General features: G+C 40.0%; 2 long non-coding RNA genes across 5 annotated transcripts in view; both read left to right on the forward strand.

Moving 5' to 3' along the window:
• The window catches only part of LOC121694633, a 146,736-nt gene that overhangs the window by 32,449 nt on the left and 88,538 nt on the right, over positions 1-25,749 (forward strand). The window lies entirely within an intron of this gene.
• LOC121694635 lies at positions 467-24,090 on the forward strand. Its single transcript, XR_006025853.1, has 3 exons — positions 467-479; positions 2,361-2,364; positions 23,778-24,090. It is a non-coding gene; the product is annotated as an uncharacterized LOC121694635 (long non-coding RNA).

Here is a 25,749-nt window from a genome sequence, read left to right on the forward strand (position 1 = left end):
TACCAGTGCTTTTTCAAAGTTCTCAATTTCTCGTTTTAAATGTCAAGGCCCTCGGAAGTCTACCAATGAAGTACAGTGGGCATCGCTTTCAAATGACCACTTCATTCGCGCATTACGCGGCGTGAAGCTGCGTGAAGCTTTAGTACCACTTTCAGCCACTGTGCGTCGCTCTGCCACTGTACATCGCTCTGCCTGCCGTCCCTTACATAATTGTTGCAGAGAGTAATCCCAGCCTACGAATTCAATAACAAAATAAATCATGCATAATTAAACATTACCTCGATTTAGGCTACTTGGGTATGGCTTAAGGCTTGACTACACGAAAATCGAAATCGAAATTTGCTGTCTACATTATTGTCAGTGTTGGGGTTAACGCAACTACGCAAATCAAAACAGTGGTGTGATAATTGAGCCAGTAGAGAAATAACTGTTCAGAATTAATCTGTAGCCTTGGGTAGGCTTCTGCAGAAAACAATGTTGTTGCCGATTTAATACTATCTGGCGACGTTTTTAACAGGCTACGCAATAGAGGCTTAGACAACGATGACCCACGTTTTGGTTTCGTAAATTAATTTGCCCTACTTCTTGACTGCAATGTAGTCAATTGACTGCTTGACATGTCATTTTTATTTTTCTGTACAATAAACAATTACATCTGCTTTATGCCGCAGAATTACATTCATATTTGGCTGACTGCAGACGCGCCACTTCCCTCCCCATATTCCAATATTAAGATAGTATGAAGTGCTTTTTGTATAGGCTACTATCATAAAAAAAATAGTTAAAACGAATAGCTATTTGCAATTTGACAAAACACTGGTCCTCATTTTGCGAATGCGAGGACGATATGAGCCTGTTGCATTTAGTTAGATGTCCGAGTCACGCATAATGTTTGAAAACCACTGGCTCGTAATCACAATAATTTAACACACGACAGTTGGATAACCTACTTCATCATGTCCCCATGCCTACATTTTTGTGAGTAGCATAGAGATCGTTAAAAACAATAAAGTATGGCTCTCCGTTTGGGACATCGAAAACTTATATTTTTAATAGACTACCGTCGAAGATGCTGACTAGCAAAAGCCTCGGGATAACACGTTATCTCCACTATCATCAGTCATGCCCCTTGATCAAAGTGGGGAATGAAATAAAAGTTTGATAACCACTGGCTTAACAAGTTACCTGCAGTCCAGAACACAGAATCTATTGCAATATTCTGATGATCGGCGATGATATCGGCAAATGTTTGTTTTCCAAAGTAAGAATTTCACTTCACCATGCACCTTCGACAATACCTGGCCTACCTGGTATCATTACAAACATTATTCTGTGTCCTAAAACTGGCATATTTTATGGCATTGTGTCATGTAAGTTCGTTGCAAAATCTAGAGAAATGTGTGAGGTGGTCAGCGGGGGACAATTGAGACACACATTGCATTGTGTTATTACTGGAACATTCCACACTATCCACAGTTGTGGTAGGCCTATCAGGGGCAGGAGGATTACTGTCAGCGCAGGCTTTATATAAAATTCTTCAACAGAAGGCCTCGAATGTTGTCTTGTTTGTGGAGCGCTTTGCTTCGCTTCTGTAATTTCGGCTTCATTGAAAATGAGGGCTTCCCTCAATGACCCTCCGAGAATAAATAAAGGTTGAATGAATGAATGAATGCAGGCTTGCCCAAAATAAAGGCATGTGGTTTGCGCAGCCTACAGTAAATAACAGACCCGCCAGAATGTGCGTTATGATGCTTTTTTACGAGCAAGATGTTTTTGGTACGCACACTGCATGTTCTTAAATAACAATGATCATCAGTAATATTCGACCATTAATTTGGGTAAATGGGCAAGCGTGACCACCTTGATTGGCTGATTGGCTGATGATTGTAACGCGGGCATGATTCCAAACACCTCCCTTACGATGATGAGTGACAGGTCTCAGAATGCGTGCGCTACACAAGGACGGAAGATGATGAATAACTGGGGCCGTAGGCTATTCACAAAGGCTTTTATCTTACTACTAGGAGTAGGCTACTCCTAAATCGCACTTAAAGATTTTAGATTGGAGTTTTCTCTTAAAAGTTATTCACAAAGCCTTTCAGACAACTCCTAAACTAGGAGTGAGTCTTCGTGGCTATGGATGACGTCATTACTCATGCACGAGCTTGACTGAAGTGACCACCTTGATTGGCTGACGATTGTAACGCGGGAATTCCAAACACCTCTCTTCCGATGATGACTGACAGGTGACAGGTCGGAGAATGCGTGCGCTACACAAGTAGTGCGAAGGACGGAAGATGATTAATAACTGAATAAAAAGGCCTAGCCTAAATAAATAAAGAGTAAGGCAAAACAAATAGCTTAGTAGCCTAATGAAACATAGGCCTATGGATTGATGCAGTAGCCTACCTTTGCAACATTATTAAATGAATCTGTCACCATATCCCTAGGCTAAGTTTGCAAAGAGGAGAACATTTTAATTTGATTCACAATGAAACGTTACATTTCATTTACATGTTAACAATGAGTAGTTTGTGTTGTTGTTGGTGGCGTTATTGCATCCCTTTTATGAATGCAAAATTGTTCCCTCACGATTGGAAGCTCCTGTTGCGCATAGGCTATTTCAAAACATCGCAACGTAAAATGCCACAAAAAAGCTGTTTATGAATAGGTCTTAGTGAGTTAGGAGTCCTCTCGACTTAAGCTGTCCCAGACTTAGGTGCTACTTTTAGGTCTAAAATGCTTCGTGAATTACTTTTTGTGAAAAAATTAGGAGTCCTAAAGTTAGGAGTGACACGCCCATTATTTTTAGGAGTTGCTCCTAAATTCGCCAGTTAGGAGCTACTTTTAGCCTTAAAATTCTTTGTGAATATGGCCCCTGAATAAAAAGGCCTAGCCTAAATGAATCAAGGCAAAACAAATAGCCTAGTAGCCCAATGAAACATACGGATTGATGTAGTATCTTGTAACATTATTAAATTATTCTGTTACTATGCCTACGTTTGCAAAAGAGAACATTTTAATTTGATTCACAATAATGTTACATTTAATTTACATGTTGACAATGATTAGCCTAGTTTTGGTTGTTGTTGGCGGCGTTATTGCATGTTAGTTATGCCTACAATGCAAAATTGCTTCCTCGCGATTGGAAGCTCCTGTAGCTGCATAGGATTTCAAAACCGCAGGTTTGTGAATAGGTCTGTGAGTAAGGAGTCCTCTTGACTTCTTTTAAGCTGTCAGAGGTGGGAAGGTGTGATTTTTTGGGGGAAGGGCCGGATTAACTGGGCACAATTGTCTGATGGCCCCCCTTCCCCCCAGCCAACGTGAATCGGGTGGTTAGTTAATAGGCCTATCGTGAAGATTTTTCCTGCCATCTAAGGCACGAGCGCATCTGTGAGGCCAAGCCTCACCAAGTAGCTCGTTTGTTTACAACTAACATTCCATTTAGTTAAACTGTTTTATAGGCTATGCCGAAATAGTTTTCAACATTTTGAATATTAGTGTCGGGTGAATTGAAATGTTCTCAAAGTAGCCTTATGGCTGAAAGCTGCTTGGGACACCCCCCGGTCAAGCAATATAACCATACAAACGCGCTTCCTGCACTCATTGTTTCAAAAGGAGTAATTTTGGCTTTGTCAGAACTGAAGAGCTGTGGACGGCACGGTATGCCCAATGAAAATAAATTAACGCAACGCAACACAACACAGACCCCGCTTCTCTCGCGTCAGTCACTGACATGAACGAAACACAGAACCCGCTTCTCTCACGGCAGTCACTGACAGTAACCTAGAATAAATGCATGGGGAAAAACACTTCCCCATGACAAAGACATCGTAAAACACTGAAAGTTAATATTTTGTCACTAGCAACATTCATCTGTCCTTTGTCAAATGTATTATGTTCCAAGTACCCTATGAGTAATTCTGCTTCATAAAGTTGAACAAATACATTTGCTTATTTCACAGAAAAATATAAATAGCCAGTCTACAGTGCAGAGTTGGTAAGTTATGGTAGGCCAACTTGCAGTGAACATACAAAGAGGGGAAATTATTTCTCTTGCAGCTGAGTAGCCTCAGGTGCGCACGTAGACATAAGGCCGAACATGCAAGCGCCAATGAATCGTGCTCTCACGGCAATCGCGCCGTTAAACTTAAATAGGTTAACATCACTCTAAGTTCGCCTTCAAGCAAGGATAACGATGATTTGAAGACATCTGTTTCGTTGGAAGGGCAAGGGGTAGCAACAGGGCAACACAGAGACAGGCCCGATGGCAGGGCTGTTATGAGAGTATTAAAATATGGGATATTCTACGGGAAAACATTAAAACGGCAAGACAGCGGGGAAAGTTAAAATACGTGATAAACACGGAAAAAGTTGGCATGCATTGTTTCGGTCCCCGTGCACAGGGATTATTTGTCATACTATTAATGACATATGATTATTTGTGAAATTGTGCAAACAGGCGCAACACATTTGAAAAGGAAGGACTGGTAGCATGCAAGCTCACGGGAAAGATTGATTTAAGAATGTTATCACAAAGTGTGTGGCTGTGGCGCGGGCGGAAGACAATTGGCAGGGGAGGGTCATGTCTTTTTTTAACAATTCTGTCGGAGGGTCATTGAACAATTTCTAGCAGGCAAGAGAGGGTCATGCAACTTCCAACTGAAGCACTCAAAATTCCTCCGGTGGCCCCTTCAATAAATAACGATCAGTCCCTAGATTGCTGCTGGGCTATATGTCTTGGTTCTGTTAACAACTTATTGTCAAACGCATAGCCTATCTCGCGGTTGCATCCATTACAAACAAACATGCAATGTGAACGTCTGGGATTGGGGAGAGCACTAAATGCTCTACTGAATAAGCACGAAGTCAAACCTTTAAATGAAAAACACTCTTTAATAATCCAAAAAAATAAACCGCTAATGAAGTAAACTTGTGACCATCAAAAATCGTTTATCGCTCGTAACTCCGTGATACCAGGACGTAACAGGAAGGCATTTGGCTGAGCAACGGAGGTTAATATGCTCCATGTTTTGTCCAAATGATGACTGTCTATCATCGTTGCACTCGGAGAAAACCGGAATGTTTCATTCGTCCCCGTTTCAATCGTCCCGGTTGTACCTACTCAAAACGCAGATAGAACCTTATTATTCTAAGGTAGCGAAATAGCGTTCAGCATGATTCATGCCCAATTAATTCCCCCTGTTAAAGTGTTCGCCTTTGTAGTTTGGTTTCGTGATAGCCTATGATAAACGGCTTATGGCCAAATATGTGAAAACGTTAAAATACAGTAGGCGATAAACCCGGAAAAAGTTGACAGTGATTTTTTCATAATCACTTTGGAGGGTCATAGAAAAATGTATTGCTGGCGAGGGAGGGTCACGTCTTTTTGGACTAATGCTCCCCAAACTCCTCCGGTAGCCCCTTAAATAAATAACGAACAGTCCCTAATGAAGTAAACTTGTGACCATCAAAAATCGTTTATCGCCTGTAGGCCTAACTCCGTGATAACAGGACGTAACAGGAAGGCATTTGGCTGAGCAACGGAGGTTAATACTCTATATTTTGTCCAAATGATGTCTGTCTATCATCGTTGCACTCGGAGAAAACCAGAATGTTTTAATTTGTCCTGCGTCTCTACGGCTGCAAACGGGATTCACTCGCAGTTAACCAAATATTTCTTTATTAGGGCAGGCATATTTCTGGCTATTACATTATTTCTAAACCAGTCTGCTAAAGTCTGTAGTGAAGTCTGTGTAGGGTTTTCCAGGCTCCATTTCTTTTTACGAGACACCCTGCTCACTTGAGCCATCTACCGGTTGTTTGGGTTGTTGCAGCTTCTCACTGGAAAAATACAAATTAAAGTCGCGTGATACCGCGTGATCCCACGCGCGGACCGCGAGTGAAGCTGGCCAATTCGAAGCACTGCCCACTGTATGGTGCTACTTTGAGCCTCGTAAATGGTGTAAAACAGTGATTTATTTGCATGGACTAGGCCGATGCCCGAGGCACCTCCCATGATCACTCTTACCAATTTACAGAACTCTATGCCCAACACTCTAGCGCCACCAATGGGTTGAACCTGGATTGCATTCACGCATGTGACCATTGAATGGTGCGTCCGATTTTCACAAATCCCTGGACCGACCTGAGTTCAATGACTCCTATTACGTCACTTTCCTCCATATTGGACCTCCGCCATATTGGATTTAGTCCAAACTCCAAAAAAAGTTTCAGCGGTCACAAATTTCATCCGATTATCACGGAACTGGAGATGATCTTCTGACCGAGCCGCACAAACGATACTTGTCAGATTTTTCAATTTCAACTTTGGCTGTCACGGGCAAACAATCACACATGTCTATGATGCCGCAGGAAGTGGGCTAACATCTCAGCTACATTTTAAAGGTCTCATCTCATCGTTTTTTCATTCATTTTGCAGTGGTCTGTAGTATTGATGAATGCCCTGTGAGCCGGTTTTGGTGAAAAAAATGCTGTCCTGCATCTGTTTCATGCTGTTCTTGTTTGGTGGGGAAGGTGGGCGGGGAGGAATGACTGGATTTCGCCTCTAGTCATGAATATTAATGACATGCTAATGAATTCACCTCTGATTGGCTAACAGTACTGTGACCTCCAGTGCGTCCTCATCCGATTCTGCCTGTGCTATGCTCCATATTCAACTTTACAGTGCTAAAACCTGGCTAAAACTCGAGTCAAAACTGTTGCACAAAATGTCTTCGGAGATACAACTTCATGTGTTTGATCCTAGTATTCGAGTAGGAAGAAGAACCGCTTCCTGATCGTTTGTCGGTGAACGTTGGTTTAATAGAATGGTAACAATTGCCTGTCAGCTTAAAATTTCTCCTAAAAGAGGTAAACGTTTGTGACAATCGTCATCTTGCTTTCAAGTAATAAACAGTTGGAAACGTTTTAAAATAAAGACCTATTTCTTTACACAGTCAAAAGTCTTTGCAATCTTCCTAGTAGATGTTTTACTTCACAACACAGGTAAGCACCCTAAATGCAGTTCAGCCACTGACCTAGCCTGCTAATGCTATCGGAATAGCTAGATAGTTATGGTTTGAATTCCATGATACTATCATTGAAAGACCACTTGGTCATAGCCCAATATATATATATATATATATAGATCTAAATGCAAACACGCCTACCTAGCTATATTTTGCTGGAATTGTACCAGAATGCCTACAGAAGCAGAGAATGTGTGCTGCAAGACTTCTCCGGTAATGAGAACTATGGCTTTGATAGCCTGACATTGGCAGAGGTTAGCCTACTCAAGTTGTTTTCTGTCACGTATGACAGAAAAAGTAGCCTACTATAGGAATCTAGTATTTTGGGACTAAATATTACAGTAATCTTATAGGAATACTATAGTATTTGGACATACTATAGGTACTATAAGACTACTATAGAAAAACTATAGCGGTTACAGGATATTATAGAGTTATTAGTAGTACTTCTACAGTATGTCCCAATTATTCCTATAAGATTACTATAATATTTTGTCCCAAATACTATAAGATTCCTATACTACTTTTTCGTAAGGGGATTGCTCATGTGGTTAGAAAAATGGGCAACACCAGTACCCCTGTTGTCTGTATGACCCTGTACCCAGGATTAGAACCAGTCTGCATAATGTACTCCCTTCAAAATGCACTAAACATTCGACTATGACGACTATGGCCCTCTGTGAGACAGAAGATATGAAAGGTAAGATAAACCTTTAGCTTAAAAGGGACAAAAACTGATGAAACTCCTAAAACAAATATACAAAACAGGTCAATTTTCTATAAACAACTTTATTATATTTACATATAGCAGTGGTACTCAAAGTGTGGTCCGCAAGCTATCTCAAGTGTTCCACAAGTAGATGTGGTAAAATATAATAGATGAGTTGTTTGCAATATTGAACCAACTTGTATGTAAATCCAAACAGTTCTGCAACACTGATGTAACCTAGCCAGTTTAAATCATATGAATCCTCTGACACCATAAGCAAGGTGTAAAGACAATAAGCAAGGTGGTTCAGTAAGAAGGCCTATTGTGTAATATACTGTTGAAGTAGGTCTACTGTTTTTTTTTTTTTTTTTTTGCTAGGTGGTCCGTGAAACACTGACATAGTAATATTGCAGTCTATTAAAATAATGCAAACACGAAACAAGAACATCCAAACTATGCACAGAATTAACAATGTCCTCTTTTTGCCAGACGATGCAGACATCTGGCCTACAGATCCTTTGTAAGATGGTGCTGGGATTATTTAGGGAAAAAGGGCTTAGTTGTTGTTTCGGCTTGTATTGTCCTGGGGATCCGAAGGGACAACACACAAAACACATTCGTTGGCTGTGATGATTTTATTACATTGCTCTTTGATTGCGCTGGGCCATAGGTGGAGCCATCAGGTGTTATTGTGGAGATGTCGCTTTCATCCTCCTCCTCCTCTTGATCAACCCGAGGTCTTCTAGCTGGCCTTGGATGAACAGGCTTGATGGCAGTAGAGGTAGCAGGCCCCCATGGCCATGGTGTATCCAAAGTGCTTGTATCAATACTCATACTTTTCATGAAGTATTCTGTTTGGGTACCTAAAGTAAATAAATGTGTATTACTGTCAAGTTACAAGATACTAATAGTACACAGGACATTCACTCTCTCACAAAACTGTACTGGCACAATGGAAACAAATATTTTAGTGACTGTGATAAGGTGTATGATGTACTAAGTAGCACACCCACAAGAAGACATTCGGTAATATCAATTCTATCTGTTATGCAATTCATGGGTTTCATCAGGTCCATTTACACAGGTGTATTAATCGAGCACCATGCAGTCTGCATTCATAATCGAGGTGCTTGATTTTATACACCTGTGGAAAGTGACCTGAAGAAACCCATGAATTGACTTTCCAAAACATTGACGAGCACATAAGAACCTGTATTAGCCTACTAGAAAAAGACTTCTAGAAACGAACTAGCACAACAATAAAAGTTAGATCACAAACCTTTGCTTCTAACGTGATGACCTAATGTAGGCTAGAAAGCTGTGTAGCCTGACATGAGGATGTGCTCTGGAAGACATACAAAACACTAAGTAAACAGCAAGTAATCAAACAAAACATCATTGTACAGTATGTCAATGTAATAATGGCAAGAAGACATAAATTAGACTGAAGTGTAAATACCTGAGCTCTAGTGATAGCAACTTAGCCTAATAGTGCAGGGGTATTGTGTTTTTGATTTTCCCTGTTTAGACTAGAACAATACCCGTACTTAGTTGAGCATAAAATATTGTTGCTAATATTATTATTTGTGGTTTAACGCTTAGGTTAGAAGATTATAGGTTCAACAAGCTAAATCTCTGGGTAGTGTGGTCAGTTTCTTATGAGTGTAGCTACACCAGGCACGTAACTGAAGCATTCCGTTCACGTTATGTACTGCAACAATTAGCTTCCAATAGGCCTAATCAATGGAAGTAGCTACACCTGGCATGTTAGTGGCCTGTAGGCTACGTTCGGGGAAAATAGACCATTCCTCTAATGGATTTTACCAAAGCCCTTCCTATTAGGCATTCTCTGATTTTACACGTCGCGAACAGAACACTTCAGTTACGTGCCTGGTGTAGCTTCCTGTAATATAGGCTAGCCTAAGCCTAGCTTGTACCCTTTTCATGCATGCTAACGTGAAGAATATGAACATGCTATTTTGTAACAGACGTTAGGTGGAAAAGTTTGTTTGTACTTACAGCCTGTGAGCTGGTGGTCGATCGTCACGACGGTACAGAACCAGAACATCGATGCAAAACCACTTTCTAAGGCAGTGAGTGTGGTCGAAATGATTGGAACACAGAACTAATGTTGCACTACTTCGGTGGTGGTGTTCCAACGATAAATCCGAACCATTTCTTCCTCAACTCATGTTTCTAAGGCAAGACATCCAACATTGATGTGTTATTGCCAGAAATAAAACCATGTTGGCAACTTGCTGTTAGCTCCTACTAGCTGCAGAGAGACAATCCCCTAGCCGCAAAATCTTCCAGTCTTCCTGTAGGCGGTCACAAGCCAAGGTGGGCGAGGCCATGAATAATCAGTTTCCCTTCGGCCTCATTGGGAAGGGCTCTTTCTGATTCGCTTGTTTTTCCGTGTATTTTCTTTCATTGGCTAATGCGGGCAATGGGGGTAGAAGATCATTTTCACGTGCAGCATGCATATGCAACTTGGAGTGAGCTATAGTATTTCGAAAGTAACAAGTATTAAACGGTTTCTCAATGAATGTGACCTTTAATGTATGAATTCCAAACTTGGTGCAGGGACTTGGTATCTGATTGTGAGGACACACTAGGAAATTGGCATCATTTGGCCTCTATAGGGGGCGCTGCAATACAGGAAGTGAGCTCCTATCTCAGCAATGCTTTGATGTACAAAATTTAAACTTGGTATAGGAACTTGGTACTTGATTGTGAGGACGTGCAAGGAAAGTGGTCTCATTTGGCCTCTAGGAGTGCTGTAATAAAGAAAGTAAGCTCACATCTCAGCAACTCTGGTGTATGAAGTCCAAACTTGGTAAAGGATACTGGTGTAATTTGGCCTCTACGGGCACTGTAACAAAGTAAATGCTTATTTCTCAGCCATTCTTTATCCAATTGCCATCAAACTTGCTGTGACTGCTTGCTCATGCCATGGCAACGCCATTCCTGCTAGCGCTCTGCTAGGCCCCCACATTGCTGCTTGCAGCTATATTTTTAAGTTGTTTTCATACTTGCTATGCTATCACCCACCGTTAGCATAGTGACATTTACGGTTTTCTGCACTTGATTGATGTGAAAACGGATCACTTGTTAGATAATAATATATTGGCGGTGCACAGCAGTTACCCTGTTAAAGTCACACATTCTAAGATACAAAAAATATTTAATAAACATGGTCATATAGGCATAGGGCAGCCGTGGCCCTCTGGTTAGCACTCTGGACTTGTAACCGGAGGGTTGCCGGTTCGAGCCCCGACCAGTGGGCAGCTGCTGAAGTGCCCTTGAGCAAGGCACCTAACCCCTCACTGCTCCCCGAGCGCCGCCATTGTAGCAGGCAGCTCACTGCACCGGGATTAGTGTGTGCTTCACCTCACTGTGTGCTGTTTGTGTTTCACTAATTCACCGATTGGGTTAAATGCAGAGACCAAATTTCCCTCACGGGATCAAAAAAGTATATATACTATACTTATACTATACATATGGTCATTTAGTCATAATCATGTGTATAGTTTAGGCAACATGATATTAAAATGGACAACTTTGGCGACATTATATTAAATTTGACTACTTTGTTGTGTGTGTGTGCACCATGTGTGTTTGAGCAGAGAGGAACGCTGATTTATATTCAGCTTCTTTCATACGAGAAGCTTTCTGTCTGAACTTCAGCTGTGAGGAGTAGAAGGACGGGCACCATATCAATACATTTTCAGATAATTTGCCAGTCCTGGGCAGTCCTGGATGATAGGCTTTCTTTTTGCCATAGCTTTATTGTGACCCAGAACACAGCAACATGTCATGCAGCACATTTGTACGTGCTACAGGTAGGCCACTGGAAAATATAAAAACTTGGTAGCTCCGCCAATTTCTTTGGACACAGACACCTGCTACATCCAGACAGAATAAAGTACTGATATTGGTACACACAAAAAACAAGCTCTGGACATCTGATGTCAGGCTAGTTAAAAATGATTAAGATTCATCGACATGTGGCACTACAGAAAGAAATGTTTTTTTGATATTGGTACACACACACACACACACACACACACACACACTTATTGCTTGAGTAGAGTTTTACCAAAAGTGAAGTTATTTCAAGCCAGTGTCCTTGGCATAACGCTTGTTTGCCTTGATGTTGCATTGATCCAAAGTGATTGGTGTAGAACTGTGCAAGTTTGCTGTCTTTATGATTATTGCAGCAGTTGCTTTAATTACCTTTAGAAATGAAGACGCTTTTGCCCTGATAAAACCAACATCACTGCCACTCCCCATTTTAATGACTGTGTCTCTGAGATTTAATACATTTTCTTGCATGGAAAGTTTCTTTCTGTTGTGCCACATGTCGACGAATCTTAATCATTTATAACCAGCCTGACATCAGATGTCCAGAGCTTGTTTACACTGATATTTACATATTTCCAGGCCATGTAAGGATATATCATAGAGTAGGGATGGGCATGATTAATCAACGATCGATAGTTCATCATTAAGAATTTCGTCAATCACGTTAATTTGATGTCGATTAAACTAAAGCAGGTTGTGTTACATAGTGTGTCTTGAAGCAATGAAATGAATTTCACTGTGTGGCAGAAATTAAACATAATACCACCTGGGGACAATATTTGACGTTATAGGCTACTCAGTTACCTATGAGTTTCCGTTTTGATTTATGAAGAGTTCACAGTGAAGTGTGGCGTCGGTCCATTTTATCGTTTAAAAAAAACGATAACATTAGTTCACTGCAAACACTGCGATGTAATTATTGCCTACCGGTAGCCTAGGGCTATCAGTGCACGAGCAATAGAAAACATTTAAATAAAAGATGTTCTTAATATTTTATATTGTTGGGTGGTTTAATACCTTGTTGTCAATGAAAAGTTGTTGTCCTACACCATGGGTCTCAAACACGTCGCTCTCAAGCTCAGTCGCTTGCTGTCCCCTCCTGAGCTTGCCAGAGGCTGAAGCAGTAGGCCTAGGCTACTAGTACTACATTTAAACACAATTGTTGTCGCGACTGGAGGCATTCCAGCCTACAAATTTAATAAAGTAAATCATGCAATTCAAACACAATTTAGGCTACTTCCGCTGCGATAAAGATCTCATCGAGGAAAAACACTGTATTTATGTATTTTCATTGCATTTTTAAATTGATAAAAAGTTAAATAAATAATGAATTTTAATATAGGCCTAGAAATATTAATGATTAATCAATAGTCGATCGTTGATTTTCCCGACGATCGACTAAGAAAATTGAATCGAATGCCCATCCCTATCATGGAGCACATGAAGATGCAGTCTCTTTGAAATGAAACAGTTTATGATTGTTAAGACCTGTTTATGTGACACCAGCCTTAGGGGTGAATCTTAGGGGCAAATGAGAATCTGATAAGAAAATGCCTTTTCAATACAGATGCCCAGGGCCCGTATTCACAAAACATTTTATCTTACTCCTAAATCACACTAAAAGTTTTTAACTAGGAGTTTTCTCTTAATACCTATTCACAAAGCTGCTGAGACCAACTGTTAGTAAGGAAAAATTACAACGCATAAGATATGAGCTCTGTTGCTATTGTTGACGTAATTTCTCATGCACAAGCTTGCTTGCAGTGATCATGGTGATTGGCTGATGATGAGTGACTGGTCTTTGCTGGTAAGTAGGCAAGGCATGTGCTACGAGTACTGCAAAGGACGAGAGATTAAAACATTTAGTTTACATGTTGACAATGAGTAGTTTTGTTTGTTGTTGGTGGCGTTATTGCATCCCTTAGCCTAGATATGCCTACATTGCAAAATTGTTCCCTCGCGATTGGAAGCTCCTGTAGCCGCATACGCATTTCAAAACATCGCAACGTGAAATGCCACAAAAAACAGTTTGTGAATAGGTCTTAGTGAGTTAGGAGTCCTCTCGACTTCTTTTAAGCTGTCCCAGACTTACGTGCTATTTTTAGGGCTAAAAAGCTTTGTGAATTACTCTTAGTAAAAAAAATAAGGAGTCCTAAAGTTACGAGTGACACGCCCATTATTTTTAGGAGTTTCTTCTAAATTCGCCAGTTAGGAGCTACTTTTAGCTTTAAGATTTTTTGTGAATACAGGCCCTGGTCTACATCTACTACATCACATTGTTCTTAGGTGTCAGTCTGTGTTGTGAGATTATTTTTTTCATTCAGACATGCTGCAGATCCAGCTTGATTGAAAAGATTCTTTAAGCCACTCACTGATGATCCTTGGCTTATATTTCATGCGACAGTTAGCAAGGTGATGGCCTTTTGCCTATGGTTCTGTTGTATGATGTGCTTATTTTATCATATCAGCTGTCCCTGTTATTTAACTGGCTTAAACTTCGCTCTTGCACACTTCTCTTTGGAGCTTAAGACATCCTCAAACATAGTATAGGACCTTGTATACAGTAGGACCATATTTTTGTCTCAGCATTTAAATGTCTGAGGGTTACCTATAGGGCACATGAATTACCACTGTTAGTAGAGGTCGGCCTGAATGTTCTTTCTCTTTGTCACTCCTTCATGTATATATCCCTGCAACTGAGTTAAAGTCTGACTTGATTTGCCCCAAGTCAGACACTTATTTTTTATTTTGTTTTACTGTGCAGAATAAATCATTCACAGCTGCTTACTGGCTTACTCTATAATTTTATTTAAACAACTGTGGGTATTATTTCAACCAATGTTTCAGTTGAAGCTCAGCCTACCTTCACATATCCAAACCACATTCCCACATTCCACATTCCAGAGTCATAACGGCAATTGCAATACATGGCAGCTGCAGCTTGTGGCACTATACCTCATTATTCTTCATCAGTCTGCCCCTGTGGTAACTATCTTCATCACACTCTGTTTCTACTCTGGCTAAAAGCAGTGTTTCATCTGATCGGTGAAGGCTCATTGCACACATACATCTTTCTTGCAGGGATTTTAGAGCTTTTTAAGTAACAGGACTTCACTAGTCTAGTTTAGTTTGTCTAGTTTATCTGAGATTCAAGCAAGTAATTACATTTATGTCAGTGTCAATTAACCTTCCATGGAATAGAATGCAATTGTTTATTGTGACCATTGCTGGCGCTAGCCCAGTGTGGTCATATAGGTTTTGTCATGAGGCACATCAACCAAGCCCATAACTCATTTGTGGTGTAGTGCCTACTGTAATGAAAGATATAAATGTAAAAAGCGGCCAGTATCTTGCGGCAAGAAGGTGTGAACTGCACAAAGTGACATGTAGGATCACTATGACAACCTCTGGACCTTAACCTCACTGCAAGTTTCATATTTCTTTATTTCAAGAATCACTTCAGCTTAGGGGTGGGAGATGTATATCGTCTGCGATAATATCGTGATTGTTGTTTTAACGATGTGCAAATTTAGATTATCGAGTACTTAAATTACTTATGGGGAAAAAACACTCAAAATCACGCATTGAAACCCCATTCATTCACTAAATTGCAGCAGAGCAAGTGTCACATGATCGCTAGTGGGTCCACCTTGTCACACGCAGGCCTAATGTTTATTTTGTGTAGCGAGATCAAGACGTAGCCTACTTGGGATTTTATGCAGCTACTTCTGTTCACGTAGCATTGATGAGACAGTCACATTTTTTCCTACATGGTATTATATGGAGAGAAAACACTTGCCTTTGAGTATTTTAATAGTCAGTTGTAAACAAAGAACTCTTCTCATGTAACCCTTTTGTAAATTGACTGAAGTTCGCTCTAAATATCTACGTGTATCGATTATGCTAACCATTAGCAACTCTATGTTTTTTTTTTTATATATAAATTAGCCATAAGCTAACACATTAGTTTCTATTCTGTAACTTGGAATGCTTTCTCTTAAACAAAACATCGAAGGAAATAACCGAGATGTACTCTGTTGGTCTGCTTAGTTTTACAGTGAATCCTAAGTAAATGTTTTTGAAAGGAAATTCAGCTTCAGACTTTCTCTTAGGCCTAGTCATCTTCTCTAATGTAGCTGGCTAGACCATGTCATTGCCACACACAAAAGTGGGGGCAAAATTGGAAATGTGTCATAGAGTGACAATGCATTGGTTGATTTGGTTAAAAAGTCACAGGTTAGGTTATTGGTTATTATTGTATTGATGCTATTCATAAATAATGAGCTCTAAAGTAACTCAGACTTTTACAATTTTTTTTAAAGGATATCGACTAATTATCGTTATCGTCAAAATCACAAACAATATCGAGATATTATTTTTTGTCCATATCGCCCACCCCTACTTCAGCTATGATTTAGAAGTTTGGTATGCTTACCATTACCTTTGGTTTGGTATGCTAAGATCACGGCATGTGAATGTGCACATGTGAAGTTCGGGAACAGCATCTATTGTTGTTCATGCAGACACACAGGCAGTGAGTTTGCGCACACACACACACACACACACACACACACACACACACACCTGGATGTGCAGACACACACATGGATGCACACACACACACACAAGCTGGCATACTGGCAGGGCAGTGCACAGTTTGCAATTTGTACAGACGCTTCCATGGCCCCCATAGTGAAGTCAATTGGAGTCAAATTTATTTATAGCAGTATTCAATGAGTAGGCCACTCTGTGTCACATTGTTACATGTTGAGTCAGATTCCATAGCCTTGGTGAATGAAGACATTCAGTTTATGATTCAGATTACAAGGGTTTCTAAACGATTAGAACCGCAATTGGCGGATCTTTACATCTGAAATACCTATTTTCCCTATGAATTCTAAATTGTGAGTGGCATTGGGATGTTTAAGTCTTTGTAGTATATCAGTTCATTAACAAGGGTTGTGAAAAATGGCTAGCTTTTCATCTGTCTCATAAGATGTGGGTCATCTTTCCGTGCCAGAGAGGCAGGTGAAATTTATGTAACGCTTGTGATCATTCATCACCAGTTTAAATGACCCCCAGTAGATGTGTAATGCTTTGTGTTGTTTCTGGCATGGTACCTTAAAAATAGAGAGGTGCCATAGTTGTTTTCTGCTGAGAACAGTCAAAGTATGGCAGGTTATACACAGGGTAGTTGGAGTCGCTGTTTGCATCGGGGTGGAGTGCCAGGATGTTCCTGTACCCAGGGGCGCTTGATTTCACAATCCATCCATGCCTAGACACAGACACAGACACACAGTGTGCACACATTTGTACAGGCACACACACACACTCATGTTACATGCACAAATGTGAACACACGCAGACGCAGACACACACACACACACACACAACACTCCCGGTTTTCCCGGGTTTCTCACATATTTCAAGGTCATCTCCCAGCACCCTCCTGTTTTGTTATTTCTCCCGGAAAACTCCCGTAATTTGCATGACCATCAAACTTAATTTTAAAATCCCTGATCCTTTCATTTTTTTCTGTTAGTCTGACATTTCCCAGGTTGCCAGATTGTGTATGAAATACATCCTACACATACACAATCACTTAATTTCAATTTAAATCTTTTTGTCATAAAACATGGCAATCCAAAACCCAAATACCCCACCCAGCGGGCTAGTTGAATAGCCTACTCCACAACTAGTTGTTGTTAAATTGTTAGGGAAGAAATTTTGATTAACAATTACTGTTATTGAGTGTTGTTGATACACAATAGGAAGTGTCCTCGGAACAAAATCTGACAGCAACTCTCGAGTTTTTGAGGTAGGCTGATGGATACATAACTGCCATGCGTATCTGTTTCGGTAAGATGCCGTGTTGCAAAGAGTGTATGAAACATTTTAAATATGCAAACATCGATTCTCTGCAAACACTGCCACCAGCCCCCCCCCCCAAAAAAAAAAACAAAACAAAACTTATTTTTGAAAGCTAACTGTTGGCAGGTATGATGCACGCACACACACGCATACACACTCAGCTGCATATACTGACATTTGTTATAGTGTCACCAAAGTATCCTTTCTCTCTTGTTGGAGACTTGTCATATGGCATCAGTGTACACAAGTTTGTATAGACACAGAAAAATACACACACACACACACACACACACACACACACACACACACACACACAAATACTTGAATTTGATGTTCCAGCGCTTCAAGCAATTCATGCAGTGTATATTGCTGTCTTGAATTGTTAAACACTGACTGAGTAACCAAGGGGAAAACATGTAGGACTTGATGATTACAAAGATTTACTGGAGAAGGGGCCAGTCTATGAGTAGGGGAAGACTTGGGAAGCGAGTTGCTGGAGTAGGGCATGGAGAGAACATGGGAATAGTTTTGCATAGCAGGTGGCAACACCCATTTGGTGGTCACACCGTGTACCGCTATGCAGTACATTTAGTTGTAGTCAGGGGTGTAGTGGAGGCTAAACGCAAGTAAACACAGTTTATCCACCTCTTATTAGAGTTTATTCACCAATTGCAACTTTTAACATTAAAAAATTACACTGTATTATCCACATTCACAATATGTACACTCAACAACACTATATACATTGGACAATAACCTCCACCATCATCAAACATGTTCTGAATGCCTTTTTAAAAATCAGATATCGCATGTCACAGTCCACCTTACCGTGATCACAGAATTCAGAGTTTACCTACCTCTTATTTTACCACTACACCTCTAATTGTAGTGTTAATCATGTCCAACTAGACGAAGGCGAATGGCTGGGCGCATCATGATGCCAGGCACAACGCAACTGTCTTTGCTTTTATTTTTGTTTGTGGCCAACACGGTTATCATTATCCTACCTGGTGCGCCACGGGTGTGTCAGGAAAAAACGAGGTATGGTCAGGTCCATTGATCACACGTTACTTTTTATACGCCACTGAAAATGATGACACCAGTCTTAATTTTGGCAGGCATTTTTTTATTTATATTTATTTAGTCATATTCTAGAGGTGACAAAGGTGCTTTTTAGTTTTAGTAGTAGTGCTGCAGCTTTTGCTGATATTATGAAGTTGAATCTCCTACATCTCAGTCAAACAAAATCATCCAATATGGCAATATCATGCTAGAAATAAAACTTTTTAAAACAGGTATTAGTTGAAGCAAGAGATTCTGAATAGGTGAAAAGTTTCCCTTGAGTTGTCACAACAGTTGGTGTTAGAATATCTGCAAATGGTCTTTTCAAGCATTCTTTGACTATTTAAGTTATGGTTAGCATGTTGTGTTTGATTCCATTACTGTGCATTCTGTGCTTTGGACAGCGCATCCACCTTATGTTCATTGATGATCAAAAATGATAATTTGTAGTTTGTGATAGACATATATATATATTAGGGGTGTAACGGTTCATGTATTCGTATTGAACCGAAACGGTACGGGCATCACGGTTCGGTGCATGAATTTACACGGAGAATACACGGTATAAAAATACATAAAACTCGTGTGCGGATTAATTAATGTCATGCGCATACTGTTAAGTAGCGAGAGTTACGGGAGTTCTTTAGCGACACCTAACGCTAATCTGTAGCCTCCCCTTAGCTCTGAAGCTCTGATTGGCGCCTATGTTTTTTTGTCAGGTCGTGTGTCGAAACGGTACGGGCGTCACGGTTCGGTGCATGAATTTACACGGAGAATACACGGTATAAAAATACATAAAACTCGTGTGCGGATTAATTAATGTCATGCGCATACTGTTAAGTAGCGAGAGTTACGGGAGTTCTTTAGCGACACCTAACGCTAATCTGTAGCCTCCCCTTAGCTCTGAAGCTCTGATTGGCGCCTATGTTTTTTTTGTCAGGTCGTCGGTCGAGTCTGTCAGTCATTAGCAGCACTAAGGTTAGACCCACAAGAGTTAGAGGATCCGCTGGTCTCTTTAATATCGCAAGTTTGAGAACTTCAGTTACAGTAACGTTAGTACAGGCGAAAGAGTAAGTAAGAGAAAGTACCTTTATGTTGGGGTAACTTGTAACTTCTCACATGAGGAGCTGGTAGTGTTAAGTGCATAGACAGTAAAATAAAGTGACAACGCTAACCAGGCTAATAAACAAACCATGCTACGGTGAGTTAACGTCAAAGGGCAAAGTCACGTGACTTGTAGTTGTAGTCTGTTTATGAAATAAAAGGAGCAATTTCGTTTTTTAAAAAAAGGCAAAATAGTGTGATATTTTCACAGTTAGTAGGCTAGATTATTACTTTATACACAATAAAAAAATATTGAGGCAAATTGTAGACCCTTCCATATACAACACAGATGTTGAAGGTCTTGCTTAAGTGGATTTTTAAAAATCATTTTTCTATGTAATTTGCACTTTCAGAAATAAGAGATGCTGTAGGCCTATTTTCAGTTTTATAGCTGATTCTTATTTTGTTTACAAGTTACAGATGGAGTCTGGGTACTTATTGTACTGTTTAGCCTACATCTTACACACTTCAGGCTGTTGCAGATAGCTCAGGGAAGAGACTGTATGACACTAGGTGGTACAGCCTGAGACATGTACAAAAAAAATGCTTTCTGCATTTTTATTTTGCTTTTCCCTCCATTGTACCGAACTCGTACCGAACCGTGATGTCCGAACCGAGGTATGAACCGAACCGTGACTTCTGTGTACCGTTACACCCCTAATGTATATACAGTATGATAGAATTATTAAATTATATATTTTTTCTAAGATATTTGTCAGTTTAATAGAAAGGTTTTTGTTGACAATATAATCCTGCGCATCGTATACCCTATGTGCTGTGAAGAGTACAGTATGTTCCTGAGTGGAACTCCAATAGGTCTGTGCCCTGTTCTGTGGTTCCACAATAGAGATAGTCTTTCTCCACTTGGTGATGACCTCCAGTGACTGTGGCAGCTGCTAACGAAGAGTATCCATTTTCCTTGACAGCCCCTCCCAGCATCCAGCCCAGGGGAGGCACAGGTGCTCTTAGTTCTGCACATATCACTGCAAATAATTGGCATTTAATTACACCAGAGACTGCGGTTTCAGTGGCGATAATGGACAGCAGGTCCCCTCGTTGGTAATAGAATGAAACATTATTGTAGCTTGTTGATCGTGACCACATAGCACAATGAATTTTGTAACAATGACCCCAATACTCCACACAACTATGCAAAACCATTACGCAGCACCCTCTGCAGTGAACTCTTCTTCCAAGCCTAAAATTACTCCAAATAAGAGTCAGGCATGCAGTATGTCTGTTTAGTGATCTTTAGTTTTACAGTTTACATAACACAACAGACTGGCAAGAAAAGTGACTTTTCTATCAAAGTTCGATATTAATTTGGTTGATTTCTACATTTTTATTTTGAGAAATTGTGATATCTTTATCACAGATTTCAGAGGGTATTTGTGGACTAGATCAAGAAATAATGCTCATTTCTGTCTTCACAATTAAATGTCAATCTCCCACTCTAGTGAGGCAGAAGTAGTCAATATCACCTTCTTCTGCTGTGTACCAGGTGGAGCTCAGTGAAGCTTGGAATCATAGGCAGCCAGTATCAGGCGCATCGGTCCTCTTTGGGGCAGACCATCATCTATAGCAGAGGAGCTGAGGCAGAAAAAAAGACATGCTTCCTAACTGCCTACAACAGAGTGACATTTAAAGACCCATCCTTTTGTGTGTTAGGAATCAAAAATCTCTTACGGGAAGCACATTTGCTCATTAATATCATGTTGAATGGAAACTCAAGCTGTCATGTGTGATGCATTGCGGTTTCCTCACTTTATAACAGATGTGAGGATTTACAAGGTTGTAGTACAAATCTGGTAAAATGTGATGGAGGCAAGAGGAAGCAGCTTGAAGTAGGTAGGTTGGCGAGAGGGGGGGGAAAAAGACTTTATGTATCCTGCTTAATGAGTTTTGCTTAATGCATCAATGTGGTCAACCTGGTCTCATTGGCAAGATGTTCCCTGGATGTGGTCTATAATGCTTAACACTGATTGTTGGTTCAGAGCAGGATTGTTTTATAAGTATGAGATTATACTGGCTTTTCAGTACTATTTTCCAAAACAAATCTACACAAGGTGCTTATAATAATGGCTGACCATTTCCCGTTCTAGTTTCTAGTTGCAAATTGCCCCTTACAATAGGTGCTCCATCAGTTTTGAGAATTGTCCACTTCATTGATTGCTAGGGTGTAGCTTTTACATGTAATGAGACACAACTTATTGGTATGCTACACAGACATACACATAGATAAAAATCTCCTCAAATATATTTATAGATTTGGGCTAAGCAAACAGATTATGCAATGGTTAAATTATAATTTATAGAAATACCTACACAATGTACTGTATATGCACCCCCCCATTTACGTAGGTAAAATATTGCCCAATGACCACAAGAACTATCTTATATCTAACCGTTAAAAATAAATGAGATAATAAGAAAATAAGTACGAAGTAAACTGTAGAAAAATTGAATTCCCCTGTTTTCACTTGACTAGTCTACTGACAAGCCCACATAAAAGTACATACTTTCAGAAATAAATGAGCGTTCAGGTCGTCTGTTCAGTATTCTCTTCAGGGACCACCAAAACTATCTGTAGTAATGTTAAAGGTATTTGGGTAATTAAGATGATACCTTTCGAGGCTAGACTGATGAAGGTGTTTCTAAAAACCGATTTAATTAGTGGTTTAAGGTCTTTTTTCTGAATGCGTGGCAATGCAGAGTGGGCATATTAAATTAGACAGATAAAAGTCACAGCCAAATAATGGGCCGGTGGTGGTAAAAGAGCCGTGGGGTTTTACTGGTCCTTTAACTTGTAGTCCTCGCTCACTTGTCAGAGATAATTTCCAGCAATGACCGTCACTGTGGACTTTTCCCTCTATCCCTCCCTCCGATCCTCTGGGGCATATTAATATAATCCTCCACATTCGTTTAGCTAATCAGAGCATGCATGGATATTAGCTTGGAAAGCCAAATGGTGCTATTCAACTCTGACCTGCATTCAGCATGAAGTGCACTGTGGATGAATATTCCCCTGTATATTTGTTCCCTTGCAGTGCATTCCTGAAGACCTATTGCTCTTATTTACTTTGACAAACTGCTGATCGTGCCAGTTTCTCAAATTCCTCTGATGAAAGAGCAGCTCTCCACATTGCAAAAATAGTTTAAAGTTGCAAATCCCCAAATCCTATGTCTACATTATTGGAATATTACAGAATACTAGTACTGTGGTAATGTGGTACTATCATTAATGCCAATAAAATAAGCTTTAGTGTGTGTACTTGGTAAATGAATTTCCAGTTTGCAGAATATTTCATTCAACACATCTTGTTAAGTCTTGATGATGGTTTCATTTTCCCATTGTGTTGTGCAAGTTGATCACTCCTAATGCTGGAAAAACAAATATTTGCTTCTCTGGATTGACATGAATCAAACCGAGATTTTGAGAAATTCATTGTGCAGCTGGTCTTTCACCCTTACTCGGAAGCAGTGGCATTAACACTGACATTTTTTTTTCTATCTGAGGCTGTGCCAGTTTTATGAAGCGGCACTGATTGATCCTCACAGACAAAGTCATACCAAATATAGCCATGTACAATGTCTGACTACATGCTGTTGATGGGGCCTCAGAGGAGACAGAATTTCAAGCAACAAAAGCAACAAAGCCTAGATTTATCTGGAAATTACAAGGCCACCTGAAGCCAAGACAGGTCCAGAAGGATGTTCAAGATGTGGAAAAGTTTGTTCTCTTCTCTACTTGCTCTTCCTAAGTACTGTCATAGATAGCAAGAATGGCCTCTCTGTGGATGGGGAGTGCTTGGAAAGTTACAACTGATGAGGACACAAGAGTATGTCCTTATTTAATTCTTTTTCACCTTCCCTGCAACAGTCACACTTTCCATCACACTAACAAAATTCCTTTCAAGTTCTTTTTCTCAAGCTCAAATCAGCCATTTTATGCCTATTCCAGGCTTGTTTTTTAATCTGTTTTATTATTGCAGTTATGCTTGTAGTTTTTATTTGAACAACCAAAGAGTCCTGCTTGTACTAATTTAGGTGAAGTTGTTAATATAAAAATACTCAAACCTACATATGTGTCTTTCGGTGTCTTTCAGTTCCGGTTCCGGCGCTGACGAGAGAGGCAGCTAGTGCTGCCGCGATTAGTCGACTTAATCGACCTAATCGACCATGAAAATTAGTCGACGGCATTTTTTTTAGTCGAAGAGTCGTTTTACTATTGACCACCTATTTATTTTTGGTCTCCCGTCTCAAATGGCTCACTGTAATGTTATTAACTCTTGAAAAGGACGACTGTCTTTGGATGTTAAACAGTCTACTTAGACTTTGGCAGTCATGTTTTAAACCCTGCTAAGGTTGCAAGTGGAAACGCATGTAGCAAAGCTGCGTGCCTGCCTGCTTTCAGCGCGATTCATTATTAGGCAGTTAAGCGGGGGACCTTAAGCTAGTACGCTAGTCCACACTCTGACTAATATACATGTAGGCCTAGTATTGTGGAAATTGCAATAAATGAAGTGAAGAGAGTGGTTCATGTTGACAACGCAACGCCGTGTCATTTATTCATTCATACAAAAAAAAACGTGGTAACACTTTATTTTAATGTGTCGCTGTTACAGTGTACCTACCTAATTAGGTACAGTGGTACAACCTGTGTAACAACATGTACTATCAGGTACTATCATTGTACTTGCATTATGTATTTGTGGGTACCTACATATAGTTGTTACATTGTAATACTGAGTGCTTTTACAAAACTTTGCCAATTTGCCTAAATTTTCATCAGAGGCAAAGAGCTGACCTGAGACCTGCTGGATGGGGTAAATCTGCCCATGATAGATTTGATATACAAACCATTCTTAGCTCCAGTCAAGGCCTTATTGTCTTCAGTGTACATGTAACAGCTGTGCTGCTACAACCTTGTTACTCTTTGATACAGTGGAATAAACCTATTAAGTGTACCAGTTAATTACTTACATGTGACATGTATGTTGTGTCTTCGATGTCTTGGAACAGGTCTACTAATTCACTACATAGTACATATATCAGCTGTGTTGGTACACACTTATTGCTCTTTGATACGGCATAAACCCATTAAAAGGAAGTGTACCAGTTAAGTACTTACAATTACATATTACATGTATGTTGTGTCATTGGTGTCTTGGAACATGTCTGCCATTACCCTACATACTGTAGTACATGTATCAACTGTGTTGGTACACATTTATTACTCTTTTGATACAGTGGAATAAACCCATTAAAATAAAGTGTACCAGTTAAGTAGTTATATGTACATATTATATACATCCTGTCAATGATGTCATGCATCCTGTAATTGATGTGTTGAAACGTGTCTGCTGTTACACCACACAGTACATGTGAATTAGTAGACCTGTTCCAAGACATCGAAGACATAACATACATGTCATATGTACATGTAAGTAATTAACTGGTACACTTAATAGGTTTATTCCACTGTATCAAAGAGTAACAAGGTTGTAGCAGCACAGCTGTTACATGTACACTGAAGATAATGAGGCCTTGACTGGAGCTAAGAATGGTTTGTATATAAAATCTATCATGGGCAGATTTACCCCATCCAGCAGGTCTCAGGTCAGCTCTTTGCCTCTGATGAAAATTTAGGCAAATTGGCAAAGTTTTGTAAAAGCACTCAGTATTACAATGTAACAACTATATGTAGGTACCCACAAATACATAATGCAAGTACAATGATAGTACCTGATAGTACATGTTGTTACACAGGTTGTACCACTGTACCTAATTAGGTAGGTACACTGTAACAGTGACACATTAAAATAAAGTGTTACCAAAAACGTTAAAATGAATATGCGCTGCCCGTGATACCAACAATCAAGGTGCGCGTTATTACCCATGTTCAATAAGTCACGATGCATAGGATATTTTTTTGCGTTCAAGCCAGTGAGGTATCCTATGTGGTAAGACGCACAAAGTGCCTGTAGCCTACTTGTTTAAGTCCTCAACTCCTGTCGCCTTTCAAAGTTGGCTAGACCATCGTTTCTCAAACTTTGGGCCGCGGACGAGCTCTGGCCGCGACGTGGACACTGCTGGTGGAGTGAAATT

The sequence above is a fragment of the Alosa sapidissima genome, chromosome 20 (assembly GCF_018492685.1).
Source record: "Alosa sapidissima isolate fAloSap1 chromosome 20, fAloSap1.pri, whole genome shotgun sequence".
Lineage (NCBI taxonomy): Eukaryota > Metazoa > Chordata > Actinopteri > Clupeiformes > Clupeidae > Alosa > Alosa sapidissima.